We start from the raw sequence: 14840 nt of genomic DNA, 5'->3' as shown, positions 1-14840 counted from the left end.
AAGTGTGAATGCACTTTTGTTCGCGGTAATACCAATTCCAACTAAATTGGTTTAGCAGAGGATAGATCTTATGCACTGTTTCATTTTCTCGACGATGAACCACTTAGTTACTTAAACCATGCAGTTAATTAGTTAAGTAGTTACGCATTATTTATATATAGCACAATATGTTCCCTGTATTAATTCTAGTAAGCTTAAAGTTAGATTAATATTAAAATGTTTTTAAATATAAATCTCTCAAACGTTTCGAATATCAGAGATCACTTAACATAGAACAAAAATTGAAGCTCCCTGCCGAACAAGATGTATGTTACATTTTAATGATTTCGAGGAAAAATTTCCCGTTCTTTAATGAAGACACGTTTATTTTACATTTATTGCGACAAACGTTGCCAGCTACTGGTTTTATTCTTTCTATTGTATTCTTAAATATACTTCAACTTTTCTCGTTTTTCTTGCAATCACTAAAATGCAGGGATTTATTTGTAGCCAGGGAAGCCTGGGAATTTCCCCCCTTCTAAGTTTTGGTTTCACTGTCTCTAGGTATAATTTAGTCTTCCCAGCCTGGGAAGTATTTTCCACCTTTCTTACGCTATACAATCTGTTTTAAAATGCAATGAGTCAACTTCATGTTTTAGTAACATTTTTTTTACTATTTTAGCATGTTTATTGTCGCGAGCTATGCTTGTCTTGTTTATAGAATTGTCTCTAGAAGGAAAATCTTGCAGCTGATACCACTGCTTAGCATTCTTCATCTGAGTAGCACAGTAATAATAATAATAATAATAATAATAATAATAATAATAATAATAATAATAATAATAAACATTTTCAGTTATCAGTGAGCAGTCACTGCAGGTAGCTTCTTCGTTGACAAGCACGTTAGAAAGAACATATGGTAATGGATATTAGACTTTATTTTAATAAAAGGAAAGCTCCTGAGTATGAAAAAGCAAGTAACTCCGGTACACAAAGTAACAGGCTTTCGTCTGAAGGTAGTGCAACGTCGGAAACCGCATTAAAAAGTGAAAAATAAATATGAGCTTGGGGGTCGCCTATCAAACTAGTACCATAATTTCAAAGTTGGTAGTTTTAAAAATAACGTTGTCCCAACCCCACTTTAAAGTTGTTCTTCTATACGGAACACAATCTTGCATAAATATTCCCCCCTTCTACAAAATCCACAAATAAATCACTGCTAAAATGTAACATATATGGTTGTTTGGGCAGATGCTTCAATTGTAGAAATATCTTTATAATATTTTCACTTTCAGATGTGATGTTGTGTCTAAACATAAATAATATATATTGCTTAAATACACTGTTTATTTACTTTGTGCAACATTTACTCCGAATGACAGTGTTTCTTTTATTTCTTTATACAGAAGCTGCTACACACGTGATACTCGTTTATTTATGTAAAAGTCTTTTTACTTTTAATGTTTGGGCAATAAATACAGGTAGTTCTTACATAGATTTAGTTTCAAAGTTGCTTGTTTGATAAATAAAATCTAATCTGCATTATACTATTAATAAAATAGTTAATTAGTTGTTTTGACTAAAACTTAACCATATACTATTTTGCTGTTACATCTTAGAGTTTGTATAATAGTAATAAGGTTTTGCAATATTTTATATAACAAATTTCTTTTTTATTGATTTGCCAATCACATAAAAATATGCTGTGAGATATTTATTGTCTACAGCAGCGCGTATGGTCGGAAAATTGGAAAAGCAATTGATTACGTGAGTAATAATTCAAAAATAATAACTGTATATAGTATATGACAGAGTAACTTTGAAGGTTAATTTCTTGGATTTTTTTAGAACTAAATCTGAAGTCAAAGAATTACTAAACAAATATTTCTTTTATTTAAAAGCTTGTTGAAATATTTGTCAATGATTAGAAATATGACTAATAATATCCATAAGTGCACAAAACACTTTATATCTAATAATAACCCCTATCAGAGTACGTCCCTAAATTTTTTGTTGGTACATACATCGAGAAAGATAATTTTCGAAGTTTTGAATTTAATTCTTCAAAACAACTAAAATTAAAGTGAGATAATAGAATTTTTATTATCAGTTGTTATATAATGGTACATTGGTAATTTAAAGGATCCATATTAATACAAATAATACAGGTCAGAAATCAATTCTCAGAATTATTAATTTATTTTGAGGTATCTTACGTGTTGAAGTTAGGACTACAAGATACGATAGTTCTTACTAAGATTTAAACATGGTGGAAAACTACAAGAAATTCAGCAGATTTCTTTCATTTCATTCATTCAAATATTTTATTTATTATAATCACCGATATTTCTCATGGTCTGAGAGGATTAATTGTTACAGTTTAATGGGGACATCAGCAATGAGGTTATGGATATTGGTTCCTGTCACAAAAACCCAATATCTGACATATACTGTACGTTACAAAATAGGACATTGAATCTCAAAAGTCTTCAACTAAAACAGAGATCACGAAAAGGCTAAGAGATTAGAAAAGAAAATATAAAATATATAAAATACAAAATAATCCAATAGGTATCAATAATAATAAGACGTAACAGAAAAGTTTGAAATCAGAGACATCACAGAACGTTAACTATTTCAATGGCATGAGCAAATGCAAGAATATGATTACTAAAACAAAAATTAACCCTCAACATCAGACTAATATCTTTATTAATATTGTAATTTCTCTAAAATTTGAGCATCCGGAATATTCTACTAGGGGGCCGCGGTGGCTCAGTGGTAGAGCGTTCACCTCTGGTGCTTGGGGTCCCGGGTTCGATCTGTGCCCCCGCCAAGTGAACTTTGTGGTGAACAAACACTGTGTGCGTGGGTTTCCTCGGGGTTCTCCCGTTTCCTCCCACTTTCTTCATTCCACCATTTCATTCATTACTCATAATCGCCGTCTTCCTTAGCCTAACCGGCATAAAAGTGGGACGTAAAACTCAAAGATTTCATTTCATTTCATCTCATTTAGAATGTGCCGAATTCGGAGTAGGACATAATAATTTTCACAACAATAACCGTTAGCACTACCGTATCTTCCTTTAACCTGTCCATTGATATAGGTAATTACTTCGCTAATTGCAAATGGGTATAAACTCTTAATCCTACACAGACGTTTAGACTCAGAACTGGCATTTTTACATGCATCTTTGCCTTTTATTACAAGGTAGGGAATCACTGGAGCCACTGCACGTGTCTTTTCCACTATATATTAAGGACCATATATATATATATATATATATATATATATATATATATATATATATATATATATATATATATATATCCTGCTCTTCGTTTTGGTTTTTGGACTTCTTCCGGGTGAGGTTGGCCACTAAAGAATTGAAATAAGACTTAACCATAAATGATTTTGGTTTTGAAGACAATAAATTGAAATCAGTGTATATGATCATCGCATCCACATCGGAGCATTTGCAGGGAGAGCTAGTACTACTTCCCTAGCAATCTCGTAGGCAAACTCCCACGGAAGGATGAGCAAGGGACACACACGTGGTCAAGGAAAATGTGAGATGCATCAAAACACACTCCGGTCGGCAAAGGCGCATAGTCACGGATAAAGAGAAATGGAAAATGACCACAAACCGGCATTAACAAGAACACAATTGTAATTAACCAAAGCAATTAAGAACAAAGAAAATAGTGCGAATTAAAAAACATTTTCTATTTTAATTTTTATACAGAAAGTAAACAAAACACGACTCTCACACATACAATAGATGGGGATGGTCTACTTCCAACTTAGACAGAAGTAGACGCCCATTTCTAAGAGAAGGTCCTCACGAATCTTCCTCGAATCCTGCAGCAATATTCAGAACAAAGGTGGCAAGTAAACACATGCAAATAAAATAATTATAAATTAAGGTACTTTATGAACAAAAATTAATTACAAAAATTGCCACTCTTATCGTTTATTTAGCTACACCACAAAGAGGAAATGCCTTGTTGCCTCTCAAAAAAAAAAAAAAAAAAAAAAAAACAAGCAATATATTTTTTATATTCCTTATATTTGTACGTGCCTGAAATAAATATATATGAATACAATTTGAAGGAAATTGCAACCAGAATATTGTTGGCTATACCGAGCTATTCTTTTTGATGAAGTATTTTAACATATCGCACTAAATGAACTACACAATAAGTACCAATTTTTATACCAGAATAGAGATATGCTCGCATGTTTGCTGTACTTTTCACATATGCTAAGTGCCTCACATTCTATGGGACAATCATTTTCCCATGTCCCATGTATGATGGTAGACAAGGCGCGAAAGTGATTATCTGGTCGCTAATAACCGTAGATTAGAGTGGACATGGACTATATTCTTCACAAACTTTGTGAAAAGAAAACTTACAGATTAAATTTAGGAAGTGAGTGATCACAGTGTTAACTAGTATAGGTTCTGAAATCCTATTCACTTTTGGAAGAAATTTTTACTGAGATACTCTTGCTCATCTATGCAGTAATGAACAGCAAATTTAATAAAGAATGTGATTATAACTATGCATTTCCAGAATAAGTAACTTTTCTAACATATACAAATAAAACATTCTAGAGAGGGTGGGCTCTTGGAAGAGAAATGGTCCGTTTGCTTTGCTAGTGAACAGTAGTGCAGCTATGCTAGTGAACAGTAGTGCAAAGAACAAATAAATATTTCGTGAGTAACTAGTGCATTAGTTTTGACTGACACTGTGTAGACGTGGTGAGTGTACACAGATGTTGCTAAGTTGCATAGTGAGTTCAACATGGAACAGAGAGTGAACATCAAGTTTTATGCGCGTCTGGGTAAGACTGCTACAGAAACTCATCAAATGTTGCAACAAATGTACAGGGCCACTTGTTTATCCTGTGCGCGCGTATTTGCATGCCAGGTTTTTAAGGACGAACGGAAGTTAATTGAAGACGACAAAGATCTGGGTGCAGCAGAGACAGTGGGAAATAGGAAATAATGGAGAAAGTGAAGACACTGACTACGGAACAATGAAATGCGACACGAGACATTCTCAGAGCCAGTATTTACGCCTACAAGCTGTTGTCGAGTCGTTGGGGATTTGCTTAAATTTCAAACATGTTTTTTTTTTTGTATTAGCCTTATTGATGATAGAAGTTTTTCTCCCACCACGCTCAAGTACAGGTGTGAAATACCTGAATATTGGTGTTCCGTCTTCCACCCTAGCTCCCGCAAACGAAGGTATAGAGTGTATCTAAATATATCTAAATAATAAATTATAACTTTCATAATAACACTACGTATTTTAAAACACTTAATTACATTTACCTGTTTTAGTGAAGTAAGCAACACACGTATCATTATAATGGGGCTTTTGTTTAACAGTTGTATTGTTTATTTTTCTTCTTTAGGGAGCGGGATTGTGACATTGCTGGAATGGCAAGTAATGGCAGGGTTGGTAATTGAATGGGTATTTACTGTATTGGTACAATAATTTCATAATAATAAAAATCGAAAACCAAGTACAATATGTGTGGAAAATGTATCAGAGCGTTAAGATGATAACAGTAGAATGTGGAATGATAAAAAAACACACTTCTAGTTTCTTCTTTTATAAACAGTTGTCCTTACACTAAAAAGAACTATACATATATACACAATAATAATAGTGTTGCAATATCAATGTTTGTTTGCTGAGTCTCTCTTGCAGAAGAGGAAAGAAATGACTTTTTATTGTTTTAGAAAGTATCGGTCTCCATTAATAGGAATAATCATTTGCAGTAATTAACTTGCAAGAGAGAGACGGTTATGGCCTGCAGGGTAGTTTAATGTTGTAACAAGAGTTGATTAGTGTATAAGAAATAAAGAGTAACGATAAATACGAGTTTGTTCAATTATACAAAACGAAGGAACGATGTGGCTGGAAAAGCACAAAGGCTCATCATCGCACAACAAACTTTTCCATTAGATTTTAATCTCTGAAAAGTCAATGTACCATGCTTGTTATCAACCATCCTTCAAAGATCCTGCTTTATATTTTCCGGAAACTTTAGGCTTTATGAATAGGACTTGATGATTTAGTGCATATTTCCCATACAAGCAACGTGTCATGATTATCTTATAAATATTAAATTTACTATTTCTATAATACTTGGTGACCTGTAGTTCTTGTAAAATGAAAGCTTGTATATCGTTTTAGTTCACCTGAATGTTTGAATCTTTCGCTCCAAATACTTTATCAACATTTTATTTTCGAAACCCCGCAGTTCCCGTTGTTGTATTTGTGTTAGAAATCAACTTCCATATTCATAGAAAATAATGGGCGGATTGAACTCTTATTAATTTTAATGTTTTCGATATTTAACACAATGAAATGTTTCACAGTAAGGTCTAACTAGTAAGTAATAATACTCATTTTTCGTCATTAATCTACTTACATTGACTAATTCGTATTTGTTACTAATATGTCAATTTGGAGTTCACACGATTCTGTTTATTAGAAAAGCCTCCCTTCCTGTGAAGATCAACGATTTACCTTTCCCTTCTTTAGTGAAAATAATGGAAAGAAGGGGAGTTTCCTTCAAGTTACTTGAAACAGACTTTACATTAGATCCGTCTGATAGTTGAATCAATTATCCTATCCACATCGAGCCACATGCAACGGTTTACAACTCTAATTGTTTCCTACAGGCCGTGAAACATGGCTGAATAATAGTTCGACGAATTTTAAAAGCCAACTTCTTCATCGGAAAGAAAACATCACTGCTACTACTAATTGGACAGTCCAACTACAGTATATGCTTTCAGTGGTATAAATAATAGAGGTGACGGTAGAGTTACAACATACCAGTTTATTATAATATAATAATTCTAAAAGATTAAGCAACATGTATTGAACTGAGGCTAAATATTATTATGATGTATTAGTTAACTGATTTAAATGAATTTGAAACACCCAAGTATTTCTAAGATTATATTTTTCTTCGTCTGCAGTAGAAAACAGTCTTCTCGTATAGGTTTCTACAGTGCGTTCTCTTCAAATTTGTTGCTTACTATGTATAGATTCTGTTCTAAATCAAACATATTTTTTTGTTATTGTTGTCCAACATACGCATACGAGATGGAAATATACATGTACTATGAAGAAAGTGGAAGCATAGCATATTGAACTAGAAAACAAACAAACAAACAAAAAAAAAACAAACAAAAAAATTTGTTCTTTTAAATAGTAAAAATATTATAAATTAAACAGCAGCAATAAAAGTACATCTTAAGACTTTGTGCTATCAACATTACATGGAACGTAATTTTCTGTTTCCATTTTAAGAGGAAGACAACGAATTTCATTGCACAATCAATATTTACAATATGATATGAGATTTGTTTGTAGAAAACTACAAAATACATGTATATACATGTAAAATTCCTGGAGGAAAATGAATATTTTTAGTTTTAGAATATTTCGACACAGTAAACAATGCAAGCACATCATGTTTCGTTGCTTTACTATTACAATATATGTTGTATGCTTTTGCAAGAAATAAACAATTAAAATTTTCTTTGTTTTACAAATAGTATAAAACTTACAATGAAGAACATTGACGTTGAAGATGAATTATGTACTAATATCGAGTATAATAATACAGGTAATGTGCATTAAAATTCAATGTAAAGAAAACTGCAGATTCATAGTTTTTCGGAATAAAAGTGTGTATTTTATATTTCTAATGCAAATTTATATTTATATAGTAATATTATTATTACTAAATAATTGGAAGTGGCTTTTGTGGTAGAGCGCTCAACTCTAACGGGAGGGGCATATGTTTCAATCCCAAGTCATGTGAATACATGGTGGACAACATCGTGATTTTTCTCTTGGACTTCCCGTTTTCTCCGACATTATCATTCTATTATTTTTTATACAATCATTAACTTTCATTAACTGCCCTTCTCTTTCATCTTGCAGGGCATAATTGCAGTTTGAAAAGCTGAAATATTTTATTTTTTACTAAATAAACTAGTAGTATTTAATTTAATTATATTGTCATACTCAAACTTGTCCTTACTTTAGAAAATGCTCAGGAAACTTGAAGGGTTATATTCCAAAACATTATGATTACAGAATAAACTAATCCAAGTAGGACAATATTAATTGTTAATTATAATATGAGAGTTATATCTACGCTATTGTTTTGAAAACTGTAACACCGAAAAGCAATGTTTACAGTAGAAATAATAAAGGTAGAACCATGCTAAGTCTGTCCCTTCATGTGACATCACCTTCAATACTTAATCTTTGACCTGCTGAACAAGAAAACATTCTTGCACCCTCTCAGTTGACAGTTTATTAGTTGTATTAGAAATTTTGTTTTCTTTTTCTCGAAACATTTGGATAATTTATTATACATTGTTGTCTATTATTCTGTGTATAAATATTATTGTACATTTCGTAAGACAAAAGGAGAAGCAATGACAAAACTAAAAAAGTTGACATCTGATGAAATGGAAATAAATGTACTTATTTCCTTTGACAAAAAATGAAGAAGTAATGAGTGTAATTAGTGAGTGTAATAATGGCTCGAGGATTGTGTGGAAAGTAAATATAATCAATTTATTTTGATTTCGACTAATCAATGACTTCACTTTGTAGTCAGTAACATAAGCACTATAAAACACTGACAGCAAAGTAAATTACTAAGTGTATGATTTAGGGTACGAACATGGCGAAGAGACCTCGTGATCGAGGTCGAGGTTTAAGTCGCGGTCGCTACCTCGATGTGTAGGTCACGGTGGATGAAGGGCGCACATAGCGAGGTGGTCGCACCCTCGCTGTAAGTTTTCAGTTTGAGGAGAAACATTACTGTGACACATGTGAAATTATACTGTCAGTGCATGAAAATTACTGCGAAACCACATTTTGAAACTGAAAGGATCAAACAGTTTATAATTAGAGATAAGACGCGATATGAGATATAAGAAATGACAAAGCCTCGTCTCTTGTTTCGAAAAAATATTTGAGTCTCATCTCTTGTCCATCTCTATCAAGAAATCAAAGACTTTTACATTTTTTCCAATTTTCTGTGAAGAAATGTTCTCTTCCAACACTCAGGCGAGAAATCATTTCCCAGTAAAATTACAAAAAAAAAAAAAAAAAAAAGTGTGTCTTCAGGTTTCGAGGTGGAGGGGGAATTAACTTCAGCAAATGCAGTTTCGGTACTGCAATTCCATTATTCGTCATTTCCTCCCTATGGATACGTGCCTGCCTTTACAAGTATTTCTTTATCTTATAGCAGTAACGAATTTAGAAGAAACCCTTTGTATATTAATCTCGGAATTCGGGGAGGGGGGGGAGCGTGAGTTTTTAAGCATAGATGTGATTAACAGTAGCTTCTTCTTTTTTCTTTAGAAATCCCATAATTTACGGACTCAGCCCGAAAGTCCCCTCCCTGTAACCGCCACTGCCTTATATAATAATAAACTACAATATAATTCTCAAATAAACATGAATAACTTATCTGACATTTCCGTTTCAGTTGCTATTTTCTTCCACTCTCTATTTAAAACGTGCCTATTATGATGTTGGTTGTATTTTTTAATCCCATTTTGCTGGAACATTCCTCTAATCAGAACAAAACAGTAACGAAGAATTTTCTAATCAGAACAAAACAGTAACATATCAATTAAGATGTGTAACTGAAAAACTCGGGATTGCATGACGAATTATTTACACCAGTAAAACTCTTGGCGTACATTTTTCCAGAAGAATAGAGTGAAAATGCAGATCAAAGTATTCATTTAATATGCGTGATTTTGAAGAAGAAAGTCCTGAATTTGTAGCTGGGCTTATAATTTTCAAATTTAAAATCAAATATGAGCTCTGTTAAAGAACATCTTCATGGACTCCTGTGCAAATATGCAGTTGGATAAAATTGATCTCAAAAGGAGGACTGACATTTCCGTCAAGGAAACTGTTTAGACAATCACAATAGCCAACAAATATGTTTTTGAGCGATTTTCGTAAAAACCAAATTCGTTTCACCAGATGCTGTTTGAGATACCATCTATTATAGGTATGTTAACTACACATCAGTCCTGACTAAATTTTTTTTTGTACTACACATTATTTTTCTTTCTTTAAAATCTGTAATTCCTTTTGCGTTCAGCGTTAAATACATTTATTTTTCGCTTTAAAATTATGAAGTCGCAATTAGATAAATTAAGTTATAAATTTAATATTTTCCATTTCTTGATAAATTGACTTTTGTCAATTTATTTTTCTCTCTAAAATTTATCAAGTCGTAATTAGATAAATTAAATTATAAATTTAATATTTACCATTTTTTGATAAATTGACTTTTGTCTATTTATTTTTCGTTTTAAAATTTATGAAGTCGTAATTAGATAAATTAAATTATTAATTTAATATTTGCCATTTCTTAATAAATTGATTTTTGTCAGATAAATTAATGAAAATGTTTTATTCATTCGTTACAAAATAGATGGCTACCGTGAGAAACGAAGAAATGTTGCATAATGTTAGCAAAATTGACAAAGGTAAGAGAAAATTATTTTTATATTACATGTTAAAAAAATAACTTTAACTTTAACTGAGTGTATTGAGAAGTCTCAGGGAATGCCAAACCTGATTCTTGCGCTAACAAAATATAGTGAATAAAGATTTTAAGGTTGTTCGAATTTCTGGAAAGAAATATATTTACAAAACATACTTTGGAATAACAATATATTAAGTTGTAGTAAAGATAGGACAACCAGATGTTAGTTCCTCAAGTTCCAAATACCACTGTAGGATACAGAATTAAATGTAGGTGCTACAGTGCGACAAAATGAAAATATATGAACGACAACTAAATTCTTAATCTCCTCCAGGTAAAGAAATAGACATATGAAACTTGTAACATTATATGATTATGTTACATTATATGAATATTTCATGCCAATTCATTGGTGTTAACGTCGCATGTCATATATTTGTTTAGTAAGCGGAACTAGGAACTTGACTTTTCTACCAGTCTAACTGAGTATTTTTCTCCTTGATTTTTCAACCATGTTTGAGAACTGAACGGTACATTTTTCATATTGTTCATTTTGGCATTTTATATTTTTCTTGCAATTTACTCTACGCGATTGTCTAGATTTCCGGTTCCCTTCCAAGAAGCTGCCTCCTAATTCTGGCATTTTTTTGAATTGTATGCTGCTTTTATTACTTGCTTTGAACAACATGAAACTGTAATTCCCCATGATTTATTCTTTTCATATTTTTCGCTGTAGAGGAGAAATTTCTTAACTTGAAAACGCGATTTTGAGTTATAACCACCATCCTTGCTTATTTAGGTTGCCATATTAACCATAGAAACATAGTTTAGTTTGTTATTAACACTCAGAACATCAACATTGGGCAAGAATGATCCATTAAGTAAAAGAAAAATCCCTTTAATCATTACACATCAGCTATGATTGTAATACACATCAAGTATGAGTATTCTTCATGTCAGTGTACAAAGCTCTCTAGGAAAGAAACAAGTCTAAACTCGTGTATTTATTATTATTATATTAATTTCAAAAAATAATCAAACATATCTGAATTTGATCTGATCTTGGTGTTTTGTGTAAATAGTTCTAAATTTAATTTTGAATTGGAAAAACGAAATGCTTTCTGTCCAAACGAATCCTCGATTCTGATCAAATGATCAACGCTTTACAATCCTTCCACTTTACTGGTAGGTGAAAACACAAGTGAAAGCAACCATTGCAAAAGCCCTCAGTTGAGTTACGTGTTATTATGTAGCTGTCTGCACGAGTCAGTGCTAGTGCGGTTGTGATAATGAAGTGAAACAGGCCACAGCTTTCACTCTCTATGAATTACAGTCAAGAAATTATATTTGAAGGTCTTTATCGTACTCTAAAATATCTTCAACTTGAACAAGAGTACTTACTTTGTTACGTGAAATATACATCCAAAGAAAATGCTCTATTTTAGTGTTGCTTGTGATAAAATTATCTTGGTGTTCTTAGAGTTAACGGTGATATGAACTTCCCAAAAATGGCATATCTTGATATGAGTAGCAAAGTATAACGTTAAGCGAAACATTTTAAATCATTCTCCCGTAGAATTATAAAGATCAAGATACACCACTTACACGTTAGCCTCTTTGCCCGACGATTTGATGAAGATGAGTAGGTTAACACACCCTGCCATGCAAAGTAGGTAGTTACTTTTCAAGTATATTATAATTATGAAATAAATTATTTCAACAGATTTAATAATTCTTACAATCATTTAGGTACAATCTTGTGCAGGAAATCTTGATCATCCATCTTGATTTAGAAGACCATATTGTGGCAACCATACGTTGGAAATTCTAATAGTTCAACTCTAAAAAAGTACTATCTTAATTGGCGACAGATATTCCACATTTGTATTTAAAACTGTAGGCAAGAATGCAGAGTTTCTCAAAGAGAGGTAGCCAGGAGTTTTGAACAATACTGTACATGCATTCAAAATAAAGAGGAATTAAAGCAGTACTTTTAATAAAACAATCATACCAGCTTCACTATCTGTATTGTGTATTAATATCAGTACTAATGTTTATTATAAATCTTAGTACAGTAACGTCTTGATGATTGACAAATATATATATATATATATATATATATATATATATATATATATATATATATATATATATATATATATATATATATATATATATAAAATGCTAGTAATGTGGTTTTGCTGTGCTTTTTCCTTGTCTTTCTGGACTGCTCTGAACTTTCGGATGCTTTTATATTCACTCTCAATCTCTCATTTTTCGGTAGTTAATGTCTTTGTTATTGTGATTTAACTAGGCCTTTCGGATGGATGATAGTTTTGAAACTCGTAAACCTTTCTAGTCGTGTACCTAATATGGAAACATAATCTTCTGACATCATTGCACAAGCATTCGTCATTTTTCAGATGTCAAAAATATCCTTGAATATATTATATTTTCTTTCTTTTAAACCATCATCACAATTGTTCCACACTATTCAGTTTCGCTTCTATGACTTGAATTGATAATTTTTTGAATTTTTATAACTTTTGCGAAACTAGTTTCTTCCTTCGCAATTTTCTATTTTGCAATTCTTTGCAATTCAACTTTACATGTTATTTCCTTATTTTGATATACTTTACTGTAAGGAACTGAGAGGAACCAGCAATTTGAATTTTGAGTGGTATTCTGCTATTGTTTTACGCTGATTATTCTTATTCTTTCCTTAAGAGATTTTTCCAATATTGCTAGACTTTCGTCCAAATTTTATTATTAATTTCATTGGTAAAAGCACTTTTTTAAATAAGAAATATTGTGATTAAAATGATACATTGCTCGCATCCCAATGAATTGAAGAGATACATACGTCACATTGTGACATCACCATATTAGTTAACAGCGGTCAAAATACAGTACACAGCTTCAGATTTCTGTCTTCCATTTTTCTTGAACATCACACTGTAGGTCCTTTCCGCTCACTAGATATTACAGCCAGTAACAGCCCATTGCCAGGGCTGCCTCTCTGAATACTACTCCAACATGTCTCTGATCTAACTGTCAACAAGAGCGCATTATAAACAAGAAAAACTATCTTTAAGCAAAGGGATTAGCACTTCTCAGTTAGAAATCTTACATATTCCAAAACAACGATTGTTCCTGAAAGTTTAGGAGGATTTTACAGATCAATGAAAGTTTAGGGCTGCGTGAAGTTCCAAACGTTCTAGAAAGTTCCATTGCATATACTGCATAGCAGTGGCGTAACTAGTTTTACTGCGCCCTGGATCTATCGATCATTGATTTACTCATACCTGCCTCTGCTCCAAGGATTTCAGCTGCTGCGATTTATATATCACTTGTCTAACTATGTATATATATCGCTTGTATAACTAAGTATACAAAGTTATGTTTATTAAGAAACCTAAAGTTTTTACTTATGTTTTTCCTAAGTTATCACTACACAATTAATATGAATTATATTCAGTAGGAAATTAAAAATGGTTTACTGTACTTAATCCAAACTGCTACTTTTATACTTTAAAGGTAGAATAATATCATTGCTTATAATTCTTAATATAAGTAGGGAGTAAAGGATAGTTTTATAAGTATCAACTAGGTTTCATACATACCCAACTTTCCTTTTTTCCCAGGTGGGAGTGGAGCCTGAGGGGGGCACGGCACGGTGAGCTGATTACAATGACTCATTATGCAAAACTTTCACTAGGAAGCTAGCTAGACAAGCATTGCAGTGACGAATCTGACGATTGTTCGGGTATCGCATGTGGGGATCCAGAAATGGAGCGTGGGGCTCGCGCACCCCTCCATGAGGAGTAAAATATATAAATTAATCCTTAATGAAGCGCTTGTTCAAAGGCTGTGGGAAAAAAGGTTTTGAAATTTCTCTCAAAAGGAAGATCTGAGTGCGTTCACCACTCATTGCTGATAATGTATGCGTTTCCAGTTCATGGTAATCTTGGATTATCTTGTGTTGAACCATCGTTTTCCTCAATTCCTCCTCCAGAAGGGCGGAGATAAATTATATTATAAAGCACTGCAGTTCACATTTTGCACACAGCAGAAATGTAATAACCTCAATTGACATGTCTCTAGGATACAGTTGTTTTTGACTGACCCGATTTTTTATGATCCAATTTTTTCCTACCTATAATAGTTGTAAACTAGTGTATAATTGAGAAGGAAAATAATATTTGATACAAATATAGACAGTATTGTAGAAGTTTCTGAGATGAAATCAGTATGCTTGCAATCTATTCAAAATAAACATATTCTGATTCTTCGA

Source organism: Thermobia domestica, unplaced genomic scaffold (assembly GCF_964235325.1).
Source record: "Thermobia domestica unplaced genomic scaffold, izTheDome1.hap1.1 HAP1_SCAFFOLD_947, whole genome shotgun sequence".
NCBI classification, from domain to species: domain Eukaryota; kingdom Metazoa; phylum Arthropoda; class Insecta; order Zygentoma; family Lepismatidae; genus Thermobia; species Thermobia domestica.
The sequence above is the reverse complement of the archived record's forward strand: the minus strand, read 5'-3'. Positions refer to the sequence as shown.